At 39.2% G+C, this 21430-nt stretch overlaps 1 pseudogene; it reads right to left on the bottom strand.

Moving 5' to 3' along the window:
- Positions 1-16946: 16946 nt before the first annotated feature.
- LOC129904617 (5S ribosomal RNA) lies at positions 16947-17066 on the bottom strand (annotated as a pseudogene).
- Between the last annotated feature and the right edge of the window lie 4364 nt (positions 17067-21430).

Here is a 21430-nt window from a genome sequence, read left to right as displayed (position 1 = left end):
TGGTGGACATCTAAATACAAGAATAAAGCCCATAAGCTCCTGTTACAAGCAGTCCTTGTCTTCATTTGTTGGAACTTATGGAAGAATAGATGTGCTTCCAAATATGGAGGGAAGAAATCTAACCTTTCAAGAGTCAAATTTTCTGTCTACAAAGACATCTCTAACCTTCTCATCACAACTTTTCCTTATATTGAGTGGCCAAATAACTGGAGGACCTAGTCATTTCATTGGAACAATGCTACCATGACACCAAAATTACCCCTGTATGCTGGATCAAACCAGGTGATCATATGGTAAAGCTAAATACAGATGGTAGTGCCCTTAACAACCCAGGCAACATTGGTGGAGTAGGAATACTTAGAAATACTCATAGTGACCTTATCTTTACCTATGCAGTTCCATTGGGGGAAGGAACTAACAACCAAGCAGAAATCAGGGCTGTTATCTTTGGTCTATCTTGGTGTATTCATCTTGGTTATTTACAGGTAGAGTTAGAGGTAGATTCTCAACTCCTAATCAGGTGGTTACAACAAGAAGCAAAAACCCCTTGGTCAATCAAGGAGTTGCTGGACAGTTTAAACAACATCATCAACCAATTCCAAACTTTCAGCTGTAAACATATCCTTAGAGAAGCAAACTACACAGCTGATGTCTTATCCAAACACAGCCACAAATGCAAATCTCCTAAACTCTATTTCACTGTGCATGATCTCCCCAAATAAGCTAAGGCATACCTTGAGATGGACAAGCTAGAAATGCCTTCTTTCAGAAGAAAGAAACTTAGAAGAATCAAGAAACCTTCCTAACTCATTCCATTTTGGTTCTAACTCAAACTTCAACATGGTTTTGTCTATGCATAGCTATAAATACCTTAAAGATCTCACAGTTAGAACTCCTGTACAAGGGAAAATCTCCCTTCCTTATTACTATCTTTATTATTTTCTTTGAATAACCAGTCTAACTTTAGAGGTAAGGAGTAGAGTAGTTTATATTTTGTCTTCTCTTCTTTCTTGGTTTAACAGGTATATGAATCTTGATTGGAAGCCCAGGCTGGTTTCCTTGCACCACACATGGGACACATTTAAGTTTTTGTTTTTGTTTTTATTTGCTGGTCTGTGCAGATACACCACATTACACATCCTGGAATTTTTCTACATCAGTAACAACAAGAGGAGCCACAAGGGAAGTGCTTCTTTGTTTTAGGGTTACAGAATTGTTTCCAGACTTTGCTTTTTGTTTTTCCTTTTGTGCAGGTTACAAACTCCAGCAGGAACAACATTCCAACCTCTTCCAAAATTACAGCAGTTACAACAATCTAAAAGCATTCATCAGGAACACCTCTCAACAACTCCTACCAACCTGAAATTGCACCTCTTGAGCCATCTGTGTTTGTTTGTTTATCAATACAGATTCACAACACACTCCAACTGTGATAATTTGAACAACTTGCAGACATGCAGCACTACAGATTCAGCAAGATCCCAAGATAAAAAACAAGAGGAGCTGTTCCTTGCAACAAGTTCTCCAAACTAAGGAGAAGCAGATGCCAGAAATAGCACACCACCTCAGCAACAACCATCATCCCTCAACAATATGCATCATGCAACATCCAAAATACTCCAAATTTTGTAGGATAATAGCATCCCCAAAGATGGTGAGCCTAAGAAATTTCAGCTCGAATGGATAACCAGAGATGTTAGTCGAGCGACATTGAAAAAGACAGTCGATGCTGCAGGCAGAACAGTAACTCTCAAGAGGAGCAATAGTATACATCATCAAAAATGCTCCAAATTTTGCAGGAATACAACAACTCTAACAATTGTAGAGCCCAAGATATTTCAGCCCGAATGGAGAATCGGAGACGTTAGTCGAGCGACCTTAAAAAAGATAGCCGATTGTTATAGAACCCCTTTGTTTCTTCTTCTTTGGCAAAATCCCAATTTTAACAACTTTCAACAACTTGTATTTAGCTATTATATGGACCCAAGAATTTAAAGCCCGAAAAAAAAAATATTATATGGAAAGGTCCTCTATCCCGTTTCCATAACATATACTTTCATCGAGCAATCAATATCTGAGTTCCAAAGGTTAGGATTACCTATAGATGTAGGAAATAGGTACGAATACTTGTTTTTCATTTCCTCTTTCACTTTCCAGGGGGTCACCCATCCCAACGCTACTCTTACTCAAGCATGCTTAACTTCAGAGTTTTGACGAAATCTGGTGCATTAGTGCGGGTATGATCGCGTCCATACCTTATGGGGTCTCGTTTGAAGTTTAAGCGTTCCCATTTATATACGATAGCGTCAGTTGATTTTCTCTTACGCTTGTACTTCTCTTGTCCACTTCCCCCCTTTTAGGGTGTACCCATGTCACCCTCCATTTATTTTCAGCTATTCACACGTGAATGATTCTACTTCAACATATTTAACGTATTGCACCATATGTACATTTTTGTTAAATCATCCCCATGTTAGGTTGCCTTTACAGAAAACCCTACCACAACCATAGGGTGATTTAATATTCACAATGTATCATATAAAATCTCATCTAATGGTTGATACTCGAGTAATATCCATAATTTAGCAGTGCATTCAAAGCCACATTCTAGTCATCCCTATCAGTAATTAGCTCGTGCTCATAATTGGTTCAAATTCTCCACTCGGGAGTACTTATACTTTGATGATTCGTGTTTCAAGATCCGTCATTATACTAACCTTATTCTAGTGGATACCACTTATTCCTTTAATAAACTCGTAATACAGCAATTGTCCTGTAAATCGACATTCCCTCTTCTTACAGGATCTCACTAATCATCAAGGTGGAGTCACGTAGACACAATACTTCTTTCTGCCTCCTGAACTTTCATCTTTGTCAGGTGCTTAAGGCTCACTTCTAATCCTACTTATAACCATATTAACTTCGTTGTAGTAGGGGCCTTATCTTACTACCTTTTCATCGTACTATACTTTCAATTCGTAACTGTCTATTTCCCTTTTTGTTTGGTACTCATACTTAATTAATCACAACTATCTTGAATGCCTATATTAGAACTTCTCTATTATTCCTCCTTCTCATATCCATTTTTGGTTGGGCACAAGGAATTCCATATTACTCTTTATTTCCTTGCACTAGCTATCCTTTTCGTCATCACACAACCTTTCAAGACAAACTGCAGCCCTGTATCTCATTCTCTTCTTATTTCTTACTATATCAACACCTGCATGTAGAAAATACCAACAATGCCTCACAGGGCACAGATATATATATCCATATCGTATCATATCGCAGCTACCCAGGGCATACACATATATTCATATCATCTCATATCGCATCCATACAAGCTGCCCACAATTAACAGTATGGAAAGGGACTTACCTCGTATGTCCACTCAAACTGCACCTGTTACACTTTCCTATATACTTTCCCTTTCATTTTTCAACTTTATATATCAATCGTATTGCAACACCTTACCTGACATAGGTCATTCATACCTTTGCTTATGTGCATGCTTCGTAACATCCAATATTGTTAGTTACTTTCTTCTATCGGCATCATCCTCCAACTAAAATCACAGGTTAGTATGAGAAATTTCATTCTGTATGGCTTAGCTCTATCGCACGATCTTAGATATGAAAGAAAGTAACATCCTAAATGTCCTGTAGCCTCTTATCTATAGATGTGGTGCACAACACATCGATAAACAGGACTCTACTGGACACGATCTGTAAACATTCCAAGGATGAACTACTCTGATACCACTTCTATCATGACCCAACCCCATGGGCTGCGATTGGGGTCCGATCTGGACCCCCGTGTACCTATTTGTCGACTATAGTCAAATTGGACTATGTATAACGTGATACTGCTCACAAAAACCTCAATAGGTTAAAACTTTTTCATGTTCATATAGCCTCCTAGATATAGGAACCAAACACATGAACCCAGTGGGTGATAAAATATTCATACATGTGTAGCCTATTTCATTTGCATCATGTCATGACAGGGAAAGCCAGCCGACAAGGCTGCCACAACATAATAGCTTTTACAACATATTGCATAGGCATAACCAAAATAAACTCCTAAACAACCCACACATATATGTCTACAGACCTCTAAGAATAGGAACGACAATATATGGCGGGAAAGGGCCCCCGCTGTACCCCTGCATAAAAAATATATACATCGCAAGACTAGTACCCAAAACCCAAGCTCCAAAACAGTGGAGCACTTCCAATATAGCTTAGTGGAAATCCTAAGCTAGCGGATCTACGAAATGAACATCTGTAACAGGGATGTAGGAAACCAAGTAACGCAGCCCCCCAAGGAAAGGGGGGTTAGTACGATATATATACTGAGTATATAAGCATACATAACTGAGATAACAACTGAAACAGGGATGCAGGAAACCAAGTATAGCATTTAATACGGTACTGTACCTGCATTTCATAAAATAAAGTCATGTATACCATTATCACGTACCGTATCTGGCCCGCTCGGAGACTCGGTGTTACAAACACATCATCTATCATGATAGGCATATGCATATTATTAGCACTGTGGGACGTACAGCCCAATTCATGCATACAACAAGCACATGCCGAGGAACAACGACCCAATCCATATGTCACATGATAATGCCGAGGTACGACGGCCCAATCCATATATTACATGATGATGCCAAGGTACGATTGCCCGATCCGTATAATGCATAATAATGCCGAAGTATGACGTCTTGATGCGTATAATGCATAATCTATCGTGGAACGTACGACCCGATCCTTACATAGAAAAATGTGCCGAGGTACGTCCAGCCCAATCCATATATATATATCATAATGCATATACGTGCACACAAAACTCTGTAACATATCAAACATCCCTTAGATATCACCATAAAGCATGTTCAAGAGCCCCTAGGTATAGGATCTTACACATCCCAACACTATTCAACCTATAGGAGGCTCAAGGGTCGTAGTTCAACTACTTCAAAGCCTTTATCATTCAAAAGTAGATACAAGTAATGAGTTACATCCAGAATCTATAAATGGGGCTATATCCAAATCCATGTCCTATAGAACCTTTAGTCTAGTCTTTCTAGAAGCAGGAAAAGACAAGCTTTACATGCACCACTTCCTATGACATGGAAGACTTGAAAAGTAATGACTCAACTTGTTACAGGAGTTTTAATCAGTAGGAAGTGAACAAGAGTCTTAACTCACACTCAAAGTTTTAAGAGTGGAATAACTTCAAACTTCATATACACAATACTTACATCTAAGTCATGCCAAAGGAGAGGAAGAATAACTTTACATACGCTACTTCTCAGCATATAGAAGACTTGAGGAATGGAAGCTTAACTACTTTAAGAGTCTTAACATTTAATAGTGAACACGAATTATGAATCATGAATCATGTTCAGAGATCATGAATAGAGTTACCCCAAGCTTCATACACATATCACTTGTCACTTAGATCTAAGACATGCCCAAAAGAAAGAACACATAGGCGTTACATACTTATACCAAAACATGCCAAAAGAAGGAATAGCTTTACATACCTTTTACGGATTAATATTTACCGCGTTCGCCTCGTCGTCCTCTGAACCTATTTAACATGAAAGCAATATGAATTTCAACAACCCTAGACTTTTCAGCGTCTTAAGTTATACATGAGTATTCATAGAACTCCTTTCCTCGCTCTCTTCCTTGACTAGTTCTTTAGTTAGCTAGAAAGTTAACGGAAATTGGGCAGCACCTCCCCTATAACATGCCCTATCCGAATTTCCAATTACATACCTAAGCAATACATCCAACCAACAACAACAACCTGCAGCATATATACAAGAAATTCACTTCAACATTACATAATACAAACTCCAAGCGACTCGCTCAAAGCTACGGTATCAAAATAGGGTTTTTAGTTTCTAGTTAGTAAAACCTTTAACCGTATGAAGAGGAGGGTCGTGTGGCTTCAAACAGCAGCTTCCCCACGTATTTTAGAACACTTTTAGGCCCTGCAACATATTACCACGTACCTGCGGCCACACACCACAAGCACAACACCTTGCTTTGACTACAGTTTAACTATAGTAACTCCAATTTGGTTTGTTTCGAACGTCAAGCATATCTATGGAATTTACCTATTTCCAGCCACTTAAACAACGTCTAATACACTTCATAACCACACCATAAACTCCAAATTGGAATAAAAACCCTTACCTTAACCTAAACTGGTCAAACTCGCCAAAATTATCAAAACGTGAATTCTGGATAGCCTATTGTCTTGTATTGTCGGTTAGTTTCGAAGGGGTAATTGAGGGAAACAGGATTTGTGTCCTCAATGAAAGTTATATACATATGTCTTAGGGTCGCATACAATTTTGATTAACCCTACAGTAATTTTGTACAAAATGATATGCCCAAAATACAAAAGAAGTCCTTGTAGAATTTCTAAAATGAAATTTGGGCAGTAGCTCCCCTATGATTCACCACCCTTTTCCGAACAGAGAAAAGTAAAAATGGGTTTTTGAGGCCAAATTAAAGTTATAGCCCTATGAAATAGATTTCCAAAACATCTTGAATCACTTGAAACGAAGCCTTACACAAGTAGTTATTCTCATTTTACTAACAGCAATATCATTCAAAAACGGGTCTGTTAACAAGAACAAAAACCTCCTCTTTTCCCTAACGATAAGTTTTATGTTGATAAACACCATCATATCAACGTAGTATACCTTAAATAATTAATTCACGGAAAGAAATCAGGGAACTTACCTATTTTTTCCTCCTAAGCCATCACCCTTTCCTCTCTTGGATTAGGGTTCTTATTTCATGTTGCTGCTGATTTGTTTTTGGCTAAGGACTCAAGTTAATAGTCATCATAAGGTATATATATGTACCTCTTCAGAAGGTGACACGTGGCATCCCCCTAGGGGTGACACGTGTCAGCCTCCTAGGGTGCCACATCAACCCATACGGCCAATCACATGCTGCCATGTGGTAGTGGGGTCCACCTCAAGCTGCTGCATCACCTGGTTGTCCAAGTAGGTGCATCACCTACTTGCTTCAAGAAGGCGTGTCGTTTACTTATTTCTCTTTCATGGGTTCGTAATCTCGTCTTACTTCAAGAGCCTATATATTCTTTGCTATTTAAGATCAACGTGTACTCAAGTAGCTTTGTATGCAAAATGTCCCAAGTAATAGCTTCCACAAGTACGGCGAGTCTTACGACTCAGTACTTAGCCTCCAACTTCTTTCGGATTCTTGTAACCCTATTTCCAATCTTCTCTCTTATGGATTATTTCCTTCTCCTTTCCTTAGGATTATTTGATAGCTTATAGATTATCCGACTCACATGAAGACTTCTAAGAAACTTAAGATCCTTCCTAGACTTAAGAAGCTTACGAAGCGTTCCAAGGTACCAAAGTACGAGGTGTAACATTTTTGGGTATAGTGTCACATTACACATGGTTCAACTAAGGTGTAGCTGATAGATACGCATAAGGACGGGTCTAGATTGGACCCCAGTTGCAGCCTATGGGGTTGGGTCGTGACAGAAGTGGTATCAGAGCAGTTCATCCTTGGAATATCTATAGACCATGTCTAGTAGAGTCTTGTTTATCGGTGTATTGTACACCACATCTATAAATAAGAGGCTACAGGACATTTAGGATGTTACTTTCTTTCATATCTAAGATCGTGTGATAGAGCCGAGTCATGGAAAATGACATTCCCTATACTAACCTATAATTTTTAGCAGAAGGAGAATATTGATAGAAGAAAGTAACTGACGATATCGAAAGTTACACAGCACGCAAGTAAGCAAAAGCATGAAAGACATATATCAGGTAAGGTTTTGAAATGCAATTGACATATACAATTGAAAAGTGAAAGAAAAGGTAAATAGGAAAGTGTAACAAGTGCAGCTCGAGTGGACATAAGAGGTAAGTCCATTTTCATACTGTTAATTATGGGTGCCCTATGTGGCTGTGAGATGAGATGATATGACTATATATGTACGCCCTGTGTGGCTGCAATTTGATATGATCTGAATATATACATGCGTGCCCTATGAGGCACTGTTGGCATTTTCTACGTGCAGGTGTTGAGATAGTAAGAAAGACAGAGGAACCTCTGCCCAATGTTCCCTAGAAATAAGAAGAGAAGGAGATATCAGATTGTAGTATGTTTTAGAAAGTCGTGCCCAGAACAATAATGAGGTTTGATTAAACTATGAGTACAGCTGACCCCGAGAAATGAGTTAATTGCTAAATTAGTGGCAATAGACGCTAGGAGGTTGATACTGGTATGGTAAAATAAAGTTGGAAAAGACTTCTGATCCAATGAAGATGATTAAGAAAAGACTGATAGATCTGGATAAGATGATATATTAAGGCATCGCCTGAATTAATACATAAGGATAAACTATGATGAATTGTAGTTGAAAGAAGTAACAATATGATGAAGACGAGAGTATAAGGGACAAAGGATGGTGATGGATGTGAAGTATTAATAAGACAGCTTCTGAGACACTAAGGATAAGACTAACAAAGAAGGGTAAGTAACCCATAGTAAGAATCGTGAAGAAGGTTAAACAGTGTTATACTATAAGATTGAATGCAAACAAGATACTATGTAAATATAATAAAGATCGTTACGAGAGTAAGAAAAGCGTAGTAAAGAAGTAATTGAAGCATACGAGGTAATTTAGGAAGAATAGAAGGGCAAATAGTGAACGAATAAGAAGGACTTGCACAACTTTATAGGGAGAGTTCAGAATAAAAGGTCAAAGGGTAGCGAAAGTGAAAATGAGCGACAAGACAAGATGAATACCATAAATGACTGGTATACTAAGAGTAGATAGAGATAAACAAGAGATGTTTTGAAAATGAGAAAGGAAGGTCATGTAAAACTAATGTTTTTCGCAGGATATAGGAGTAACATGGAACTCCTTGTACACAAAAACAAATGGACGTAGACAAAAGGAGTGAAAGAATTACCAAGGGAGGCACTCAAGATAGAGGTGATTAATTAAGTATGAGTATTGAACGACAAGGGAAATAGACCGTTATGAACTGAAGGTATAGTACGATAAAAAGGAGACAAGATAAGGCCATTACTACAACGAAGTTGATATGGTTTAAGCAGGATTAGAAGTGAGCCTTAAGCATACAACAAAGATGAAAGTTCATGAGGCATAAAAAAGTATTGGGTATACGTGACTTCATTTTGGAGATTAGTGAGATCCTGCAAGGAGAGGGAATGTTGATTTATAGAACAATTGCTGCATTATGAGGTTATTAGAAGAATAAGTGGTATCCACTAGAATCAGGCTAGTGTTATGATGAAGCTCGAAACATGGATCATCAAAGTATAAGTGCTCCCAAGTGGAGAATTTGAACCGATCATGGGCACGAGCCAATTACTCATTGGGATGAATTGAATATGCCTTTGAATGCATTGCTACATTACAAATGTTACTCGAGTACCAACCGTTAGATGAGATTTTATATGATATATTGCGAATACCAAAGCACCCTATGGTTGTGCTAGGGGTTCTTGTAAGAGAAACCAAACGTATGGACGATCTAATAGAAGATGTGGACATGGGGCAGCATGTTAAAAATGTTGGAGTAGAATCATTCGCGCATGAATAGCTGAAAATAAAGGGAGGATGACATGGGTACACCCTAAAAGGGAGGAAGTGGACAAGAGAAGTACAAGGGTAAGAGAAAATCAACTGACGCTATCGTATGTAAATGGGAACACTTAAACTTTAAACGAGACCCCATAAGGGATGGACGCGATCATACCCTTACTAATGCATCAGATTTTGTCAAAACTCCAAAGTTAAGCATGCTTGGTTGAGAATAGCACTGGGATGGGTGACCCCCTGGGAAATGAAAAAGGAAATGAAACAAGTATGACAAAAGAGACTATAAGTGCGTGGTAGTACAATGAAATATGTAGAGCAGAGTAAGCCAAGAGTAAGAAAGAAGATCTGAGTAAAAGAGCAAGATAGCATACCTAAGGTATTACAAGTTGAATTAAGAGGAATTGTATAATAGCTTAAACGAAATAGAGTCTCAGAGGCTTGATAGCCTATTACGGGGGATGGGAATCCCGACTCAGAAATGGAAGGCAATTAATGTAGGTTATAGTGCAGACTAACCTCGCACTCTATGGAAGTATAAGTTCATATGGGTTAAGGTAAATAAGCTGACAAAATTAACCTATTTTCTTCCAATTAGGAAGGTATATTCAGTCGAGGGTTATGCGAGATAACATAGCAAGGAAACAATACGATTTCACGATGTTCCCACATCTATTATCTCGGACGGGGAAGTTCAATGTACAACTAATCATGGGAGATCGCTCAGGTAGGGATTGGGAACGCAGGTGAATCTTAGTACAATATTTCTCCCTTCGATTAACAGATAGGCCCAGAGGGGATCTAGCAACATATTGATGAAGTAAAGCTTGTTTAGGGACAATCAATTGACTAGCAGCCTAGAGTCGGCAAAAAGAGGATACATTGGTCCTTCTTAGGTCATTTGTAGAGTAGACAAGGCTGCCTATGAGTTGGACCTACTGTCCAATTGGAAGCAATACATTCCGTTTTCATAGATCAATTCCCCACGAATATATAAGCGACCCTCCCAGAATATTCCTGGTGGGTGAGCTCTACATGAAAGGAAAGTTATCCTACGAGGGGCAACCTATTTCTATTCGGGATTGGAAGATTAAAAAGGGGTGCGAACTAAGGACGTAGCTTCTGTTAAGGTACTATGGAAAAATAAGCATGGTGAAGAAATAACCTAGGAAGTGGAAGAGGACATGAAACACAGGTATCCGTACCTATTCCGGATGCCTACAGATAACCCCCAGTCTGTTATCGCAATAGAAAGGAATCTCCCTACAGTCTGTATGAACTTTTAAGGGATGTTTTATGTAACATCCGGGGACGAATTTTCTAAAGAAGGGAAGGATGTTACACCCCTCACTTTTAAACTTGGAATATATCTTAAGTTCCTGAGACATTATCATGAGAGTCGGATAAGCTATGACACTATCAAACAATTCTAAGAAAGGGAGAATGTGATACCCCGTAGTAGAGAAAGTTGGAGATAGAGTCACAAGAATCCAAAAGGAATTGAAGGCAGAGTAGTGAGTCGTAGGACTTGATTTGCCTATGTAAGCTACTAATTTAGAGGCCTCATATACGTAAGCTATTTGAGTACATACCAAGCTTGCATTGCATAGATTACATAGGCTCTTAAAATAGGATGAGACTACGAACCCACGAGGAAGGGGAAAAGACGACATGGGGCATCCAGTAAGGGGGTGACACGTGGCAGCACCTCAAGCAAGCAGGTGACCCACCTGCTTAGGGTCAAGTATGTTACACCTCACCCTTTTAAACTCAGAATGTCTCATAAGTTCCTTGGACATTACCATATGAACCGTATATGCTACGACACTATCAAATGACTCCAACGAAGGGAGGATGTGATACCCCGCGGTAGAGAAGGTTGGAAGGGGAATCATAAGAATCCGGAAAGAATAGGAGGAAAAGTAACGAGTCGTAGGACTCGACTTATCTACGTAAGCTACTAATTTAGAAATCTTACATATGTGAGTTACTTGATTACATACCAAGCTTACGTAGCAAGGATTTCATAGGCTCTTAAAGTGAGATGAGATTACAAATGAGATTACGAACCCATGAGGGAGGAAATTTTTTTTCACACGTGGCAGCCTAGGAGGGTGAAACATGGCAGCACCCCATTGGCCGCATGTTGAGGTGGCCCACTAAGGGCCTGACACGTGCCACCCTTAGGGGCTGACATGTGTCACCTCATATATATATGTGTATATGACTCTTAAGTGTTCATTTATCCAAAAATCAGTCCAAAACATCAGCAGCTTTGGGAGAACAACGTGAAGGAGAAAGGCAGCCATAGCTTGGAAGCTTAAAGGTGAGTTTTCTAATTTTCTCTCCGTGAATTAATTATATACGACGTTCCTAAAATATGTGGAGGTGTATATATGTATGTTATGATGCTTACGGAACCATATTTTCAGTTCTTCACTTGGAAAACTAAGAGAAACTTAAAGAGAAAACGCTAGAGCATAAACCCGTTTTTGGAGGGGACAGTTGTTAGTAATATTGGTATAACTTCTTGTGTATAGCTTAGTTTCGGGTTATTCAATATGTTTTGGAAAGGTATTTCATAGTTATATAACTTTTATTCAGACTTTCCAATCCAGTTTTGCTTTTATCTTCACGAAAAAGGGTGATGAAGTGGAGAGGAGGTACTGCCCAGATTGGGTTTTTGAAATCCTACACGTACAGCTGTGAGTATTTTGGTCATATAATTTCATACAAAAATTTCTGTAGGGGTAATTCAAAATTCTTTGCTACCTTGATACACATGTCTATAACTTTCATTGAGGCCACAAATCCTTTTTCCCTCAATTACCCCTCCGAAACTAGGCGACAATATAAGACAGTGGGCTGCCCAGATTTCACGTTTTGATAGTTCTGGCGAGTTTGAAAAGTTTAACGTAAGGTAAGGTTTCTTATTTAAATTTGAGATTTATGTGTTCTTATGGAGCATGTTCCACTCCCTATAGGTGGCTGGAAGTGTGTAAATATCATTGGAATACTTGGCGTTCGGAATAAACTAAATTATAGTCGTTATAGTCGAATTGTCGTGAAGGTAAGGCATTGTTCTTGTGAGTTGCTGCTGCAGGGGTGTGGTGTGTTATTTCAGGACCTAAACATGTTATAATATGGTCTAGGGTGATGCTGGTTGAAGCCACATGACCCCCTGTTGCGTATAATTAAAGGCGTTACAAAATAAAGGCTAGACGCCCTATGGTGATATCGTATTTTTGAATAAGTCATTCGGAGTTTATGTTGTATATTTTTGGTATGAATTGCTGTAGGTTGTTGTTGTCGGTTGGGTGTAGGTCTTAGGGACCTAATTGGAAATTCGTATAGGGCACATTATAGGGGAGGTGCTGCCCAATTTTTGTTAACGCCTTAACAAACTAAAGGACTAGTCTAGGAAACGACTAAGTAAATAGATTCCATTAACATTAAGGCGTAATCTAAGATGCTAGAAAGTTAAAAGTAGTTGATATTCGTATTAATTTCATATTGAATAGGTTCGGAAGACGATGAGACTAGCAGGATAAAGGGTAACTCCCAAAAGGTATGTAAAGCTTTCTCTTGGCTTGTTTTGGTCTAAGTTCGTACAACTATCTTTCTTTCCTTTTGGCAATGTTTAGCCTTACGTGAATTGTATATGAAGTGCGGAGATAATTCCATTCTCAGAATTCCGATTCTGCCTCATAACCCCTACACACTGTTCAGTATTAGAGTTCCTTTGAAGATTAAGTATTGCATAGTAGGGCTTCTATATGTCAGAATGTAATATATGGGAAGCTATCTCTCGTTTCCATTGAGATGTATTTGATACGAATATGAGATTACAATGCCATAGTGGTTCACCGATCCCCCTGAAGGGCTGGGTATGAAATATGTATGTGAAGATCACATGGAGGAAGGTACAAACCATATAGAGCTTATTCTCTTTCTTCTTTTGGGCATGACCTTGTTTTAGTTGTAAGTTGAATCTAATCTGAACTCCGAGGCAACTCCATTCTGAAACATCTCTTAATTACTTCTAAATATTGAATTCCTATAATAGTCTAACTGTTTCTCTAGAACTCTTAAGTCAATGGTCTTACTTTGGTATGTGTCTAAAAACCTCGAGATATAATTAGTATAGCCCTTAATGGCATTTAGAGGGCAGCTAGAATGACTATACTGTTACTCTTATATAGTTGAGTCTTGAATAATGATTTAAATTGTGTTTGGTTTCTCACTACTCTACTCATATATACTGTAAAACTTCTTCTCCGAGTCCCAAGCCAGTTAACAGATTCGTGCAATTCACTGCATTGTTCACCGAGTCCCTTGCTAGAGGGCCGGCATCCGTACGTATACATATAATGGCCTGGGGCCTGATACTGATACTACATATGATGGCCTGGGGCTGATACTAATACTACATATGATGGCCTGGGGCCTGATACTGATACTACATATGATGGCCTGGGGCCTAATACTGATACTATATATATGATTCACCGGACCCCTGACGGGGTCGGCTATATTGAAAATTTGAGCAGGCATATTTTTGTGATTCACAGAGCATTGGTACATGTTTCTAATTTGACATTTTATCCCCTGTTTCTCTACTTCATATATGCTTCCAGTTGTATCATGTTATGTTTTACATACTCAGTACATATGTCATACTGACCCCCTTTCTCGGGGGGTTGCATTCATGCCCGCAGGTACAAATACAGATTTTGGGAGTCCGTCAGCTTAGGATTCCATGCAGCTCAGCTGGAAGAGGCTCCATTATATCGGGGCCTAGTTTTTGATATTGTCCACGAATGTATGAAAATTGTTTTGTCCATTCAGGGGTAAGGCGGGGGCCCAGTCCCGCCATATGTTGTCATTTATATTTTTAGAGGTCTGCAGACATGTACATGTGGGTTGTGTATGATAGTGTGATTCATATGGGTCTATATGGTACATGATATATGATATGATATTATGGCAGCCTTATTGGCTTGCGTGCCCTGTCATGTTGTGATACAAACGAAAAGGTCTACAGATTTACGAAAATGTTATCGCCCAGTGGGGCTTGGTTTCATAATATTATTTTAATTGCAGTTCAATGTTACCACAGTTGATAGCTAAGTATACGGGAGGTCCAGGTTGGACCCCAGTCACAGACTACGGGGTTGGGCCATGACAGAAGTGGTATTAGGGCAGTTCGTCGTCGGATTGTCTGTAGACCGTGTCTAGTAGAGTCTTGTTTATCGGTGTGTTGCGTGCCACATCTATAAACAGGAAGCTATAAGATATTTAGGATGTTACCTTTCTTCTACATCTGAGATCGTGCTTTAGATCCGAGTCATAGGAAAATTCCTTATACTAACCTTGGATCTTAACAGAAGGACGACATCAACCAAAGGAAGTAATTGATGACATGGGATATTATGAAGCACGCAGGTTGGTAAAGTAAAGGCATAGAAGATATCCGTCGGGTAAGGTATTGAAGTAATATAGAAATGTAAAGTTGAAACCTGAAAGGAAAGTAGAGAGAAAGTGCAACAGATGTAGTTTGAAGGTGGACATATGAGGTAAGTCCAGTATTTTTATATTATTGTTGACGTTGAAAGCCCTGTGTGGCTACGATATGAGATGACATTGAAAGCCCTGTGCGGCTGTGATATGATATGTATATATATATATATATATATGTGTTGGCTCTATGAAGCATTATTGGTCTTTTCTTCGTGCAGGTTTTGGGATAAGTAACAAAATGTAGAGGAAACTCTGCCGAAATTTTCCCAATACAAGAAGAATGGAATAAAACATAGGTTATAACATATCTTGGAAATGAATACCGGGTACCTATGGGATGCTAAATTAAAGCTGTAAGAGATACTCTTCATGTCGACGATAAGGGATACCCTCTTTACTTGGGGAAATTTATCTTGGAAAAACAAAAGTCTGTCTGAGTGGTACAGTTCAGACCATAGTATCTCTAGCCGTAATTATGTGGTAGAAAAAAAAATAGAAGCTCCGGTGGAAAGGTAAAATGCCCAATAATTGAGCTTCACTCATTTTGGAAGTACCAAGCCCTCAACTCCTAATTGTAAATTAGATGAGTTTTTCATAACTCGAGGATAGATTCAAAAGGGGACCAGGTAGATCAAGTATTAAAAGGGAAGTACTGTGATGTTAAAGAGATTCTGATTCTTTCAACAATGATTGAAAGATGGTTTACGATAACAGTTTATAGTTCTCCACCGACTAATTGGGGAAAGAGCTTCAGACAGAAGCACCTCAAGGAGGTGTCAGGAACTGAATATGAATACGAATTAAAAGGGGGATATGTAAGTATGAATCGAACAGTGTGATACGAGTAGGTAAGGATAAAGTGGAACCACTAGTAAGACGCACTTAGTACACGTTGACTAAGTTAAAGGCCTGTGTTGAGAACACAGTAAGAGCATGGGGCTTAAGATATAAAAAATATGAAAAAAATGACACGTGTACACAACTTCGCCCCAAAAATAGTGGAACCCTTAGGGGACGAGGATGGAAAACTTAAGGAACAGAGGGCACAACTTCCATTCACCCCGAAAAATAAAGGATATAGGTTGGGGTAAAGCTACTATTTCAAAAGAACCTTGAAGAGTTATCGTCAGAATACTAGCACCGCCTAATTGAGATGGGAATGACTACAAGTACAAACAGAGAAAAGTACGAGTACCCTCTAAAGGGGGGAAGTTAATGAGAAAATGGCAAAAGTAGAAGGAGCCAATTGAGGTGGTAATATAGTTGAGATGGACGTCTAAACTTCAATGAGATATCCTGCCAAACAAAGTTAGAAAGGTCTAGAAGCCACCAGTAATTGAACGGAAGCTAGAATGCTACATAAGGCAGCGTTGAGAAGTTTGTGAAGAGACCCTAAATAACATAACGCTAGAAGGTGACTGCATATAAAAACAAAAGGGTGTAAACAAGAAAGGACGTCGAATGAATTAAGAAACACTACGAAGGATAATGATAACATGCTAGACCAAAAGCCAAAATGTTAGCTATAGAGTTAGTCGCAAATAATGTTGCGATAGATATATAACCAAAGGAAAAGGAATAGAAAGCCTCCTGTGGTAGAAAATGGGGAGAACACAAAGTGAATAGAGGATAGCGGAACTAAAGGTCTACACCGATACTGGTTGTAAGATATCAGAGGAAGGGACAAGGCAAAACATAAAGACTTGCGAGATAACACTGAGGTAAATCTTGGGCTAAATTGAGTGCCCGCACATCGTAGAAAGGATTTCAGTGAAACGCAACATGAAGACTTCCCAGAAAGGTCACCCATCCCAATATTACTCTCACCCCAGCATGCTTAACTTCGAAATTCTGATGGAACTTAATGTGTTAGTGCTGGTATGATCACGCGAGATGGAAGAATTTGAACTAGCGATGGAGAAACGATATGAGATTATGTACCCAGAGTATTATAAGATACATTAAGGCAATTCTAACAAGGACTTAAGCAAAACAAGAAGGATTAGCTAATTGCTAACTGACGACACACTTGAATGCCACAGTTCTTCAATATAGTACCAGTTAATGAGAGGAAACCACAGAATGACTATATGGGCCAGAGGACGAGGGAATTTTGACACCCCTTGGCAGCCAACTCTAAAGGCGAAGAAGCAAACCCAAAAGGGTAAGGGTGCCAGCTGATGTAATTTATGAATAACAGGAAGCAATACCCAAAGGTCAAAAATTCCACAAATATTACCTGTGAATTAACAGTATTAACCCCTGCTCCTTCGATCACAGGTTACCTACTCCACCGAGAAGGTGTAAAGTTGTAAGGTAAAAGAGTGGTAGGACCTTACAGAGTCCCCGCAGCTATCATCCTAGGCAAGGGAGCCCAAGTTGTTATTAACTATCGAGATATGCAAAAATAGGTTAAGTCAAACTATCGAGATGGAATTAATACTATGGGTGAAGTGAGACATGGCCACGAGTGGACCAAAGATATTCTCCGACATCGAATATAGGATAAGGGAGAAGAAAGACCCAAAAGAATAAAGTGCCAGTTAAAGTTCTGAAGAAAGTCGAGAAAAACAATACGAAACTAAGGATTCCCGAATTATCAATGTCATCACGCATATATTCTATACTCTTCAAGAGTAGGGTGCTATATGGGTTATTGCGGGAAGGCTAACGAATCAGCCCATTTGCTTTCAAGTAAGACAACCTATGCAACTGGAACTAGGTGAAGTTATATAACAAGGAAGTAGTAAGATTCCGTGAAGTTCCCCAGCTAATATCTCAGATAGAGGGACTTCAAATATGATTAGCGTTTGGACCTCAGTTTAAGAAGAGGTCGGGGGCACAAATAGGCCTTCATATCGCATTTACCTCGGGCTTTCGAACAGACTGAGCATACTAGCAACTGCTAGAAATTATATTGTGAGCTTATGAGGTTGGCTTTAAGTGTAGCTAGGACTATTGTCCACCAATTATTGGGTTTTCCTATGAGAAGGGCCACCGTTCTAGTATTCAAATGACCCCCTACAAGATGTTGTAAGGAAGATCACATAAGTCCTCCCCTGATGGGGAAAAGACTAAGCTAGTAGGCCAAACAAGATTAAACAAACTATTGAATAACAACCCAGAGTCGGCAGAAATGATATACAGATAATCAACATCGACATTCAGAGTTCAAATGGATGATTGGATATCCATAACGGGTCACCCAGAAAAGGGGACTTAACCCAAAATATGTTAGACAATATCAGGTTGTGCGTAAGGTGGGCAATGCGGCTGGTAAGTCGAGCTTACCACCTGATTTGGAGACCATACGCCCAGTCTATCAGATATAGATATTTTACGAATGTACTAGCAATCCACCCATAGTATGTCGTATAAATGAAGTCCATGAGATGAAAGAATTATCCTAAGAGGAGAAACTTATTGCCATCTTCGATTGGAAAGGTTGCGAACTGAGGACGTGCCTTCCGTCAAGGTACTGTGGCAAAATCAAAACCAGAAAAGGGGATGACCTGAGAAATTAAAAAGAGGACATAAAACACCAGGTCAAGAGGTAACCCCAACTCCTAAAACTGGTATCCTAAGTACTTCGATGGAAATATGTGTGTAAGGAAATAGAAACGAATCCCCCAATGGTCTGTATAAGTTCTAACGGAAGTTTTGTTTAACATTCGGGGACGAATGTTCTAAAAGGGGGGAAGGATGTTACACCTCACCCTTTTAAACTCAGAATGTCTCATAAGTTCCTTGGACATTACCATATGAACCGGATATGCTACGACACTATCAAATGACTCCAACGAAGGGAGGATGTGATACCCCGTGGTAGAGAAGGTTGGAAGGGGAATCATAAGAATCCGGAAGGAATAGGAGGCCAAGTAACGAGTCGTAGGACTCGACTTATCTACATAAGCTACTAATTTAGAAATCTTACATACGTGAGTTACTTGATTACATACCAAGCTTACGTAGCAAGGGTTTCATAGGCTCTTAAAGTGAGACGAGATTACGAACGAGATTACGAACCCACGAGGGACGAATTTTTTTTTGACACGTGGCAACCTAGGAGGGTGAAACATGGCAGCACCTCAAGCAGGCAGGTGACCCACCTGCTTGGGGTCAAGTAGGTGACCCACCTGCTTGGGGGAGGTCGACCCCACTGCCACATGGCAGCAACCCATTGGCCGCATGTTGAGGTGGCCCAATAAGGGCCTGACATGTGCCACCCTTAGGGGATGACACGTTTCACCTCATATATATGTGTGTATATGACTCTTAAGTGTTCATTTATCCAAAAATCAGTCCAAAACATCAGCATCTTTGGGAGAACAACGTGAAGGAGAAAGGCAGCCATAGCTTGGAAGCTTAAAGGTGAGTTTTCTAATTTTCTCTCCGTGAATTAATTATATACGATGTTCCTAAAATACGTGAAGGTGTATATATGTATGTTACGATATTTACGGAACCATATTTTCAGTTCTTCACTTGGAAAATTAAGAGAAACTTAAAGAGAAAACGCTAGGGCATAAACCCGTTTTTGGAGGGGACAGTTGTTAGTAATATTGGTATAACTTCTTGTGTATAGCTTAGTTTCGGGTTATTCAATATGTTTTGGAAAGGTATTTCATAGTTATATAACTTTTATTCAGACTTTCCAATCCAGTTTTGCTTTTATCTTCACAAAAAAGGGTGATGAAGTGGAGAGGAGGTACTGCCCAGATTGGGTTTTTGAAATCCTACACGTACAGCTGTGAGTATTTTGGTCATATATTTTCATACAAAAATTTCTGTAGGGGTAATTCAAAATTGTTTGCGACCTTGATACCCATGTCTATAACTTTCATTGAGGCCACAAATCCTTTTTCCCTCAATTACCCCTCCGAAACTAAGCGACAATATAAGACAGTGGGCTGCCCAGATTTCACGTTTTGATAGTTCTGGCGAGTTTGACAAGTTTAACATAAGGTAAGGTTTCTTATTTAAATTTGAGCTTTATGTGTTCTTATGGAGCATGTTACACTCCCTATAGGTGGCTGGAAGTGTGTAAATATCATTGGAATACTTGGCGTTCGGAATAAACTAAATTGTAGTCGTTATAGTCGAATTGTCGTCAAGGTAAGGCGTTGTTCTTGTGAGTTGCTGCTTCAGGGGTGTGGTGTGTTATTGCAGGACCTAAACATGTTATAATATGGTCTAGGTTGATGCTGGTTGAAGCCACATGACCCCCCGTTGCATATAATTAAAGGTGTTACAAAATAAAGGCTAGACACCCTATGGTGATATCGTATTTTTGAATAAGTCGTTCGGAGTTTATGTTGTATATTGTTGGTCCGAATTGTTGTAGTTTATTGTTGTTGGTTGGCTGTAGGTCTTAGGGACCTAATTGGAAATTCGGATAGGGCACATTATAGGGGAGGTGCTGCCCAATTTTCTTTAACGCCTTAACAAACTAAAGGACTAGTCGAGGAAACGACTAAGGAAATAGATTCCATTAACATTAAGGCGTAATCTAAGATGCTGGAAAGTTAAAATTAGTTGATATTCGTATTACTTTCATATTGAATATGTTCGGAAGATGACGAGACAAGCAGGATAAAGGGTAACTCCCAAAAGGTATGTAAAGCTTTCTCTTGGCATATTTTGGTATAAGTTCGTACACTATCTTTCTTTCCTTTTGTCAATGTTTAGTCTTAAGTGAATTGTATATGAATTGCGGAGATAATTCCATTCTCAGAATTCCGAGTATGCCTCATAACCCCTACCCACTGTTCAATATTAGAGTTCCTGTGAAGATTAAGTATTGCCTAGTAGGGCTTCTATGTGTCAGAATGTAATGTATGGGAAGCTATCTCTCATTTCCATTGAGATGTATTTGATACAAAAATGAGATTACAATGCCATAGTAGTTCACCGAGCCCCCTAAAGGGCCGGGTATGAAATATGTATATGAAGATCACCTGGAGGAAGGTACAGACCATATAGAGCTTATTCTCTTTCTTCTTTTGGGCATGTCCTTATTTTAGTTGTAAGTTGAATCTGATTTGAACTCCGAGGCAACTCCATTCTGAAAAATCTCTTAATTACTTCTAAATATTGAATTCCTATAATAGTCGAACTGTTTCTCTGGAACTCTTAAGTGAATGGTCTTACTTTGGTATATGTCTAGGAACCTCGAGATATTATTAGTATAGCCCCTAATGGCATTTAAAGGGCAGCTAGAATGACTATACTGTTACTCGAATTCTTAGACAATAAC

This window comes from Solanum dulcamara, chromosome 1 (assembly GCF_947179165.1).
Source record: "Solanum dulcamara chromosome 1, daSolDulc1.2, whole genome shotgun sequence".
NCBI classification, from domain to species: Eukaryota; Viridiplantae; Streptophyta; class Magnoliopsida; order Solanales; family Solanaceae; genus Solanum; species Solanum dulcamara.
Note: the sequence above shows the minus strand (reverse complement) of the source record. Positions and strands in the feature narration are given on the sequence as shown.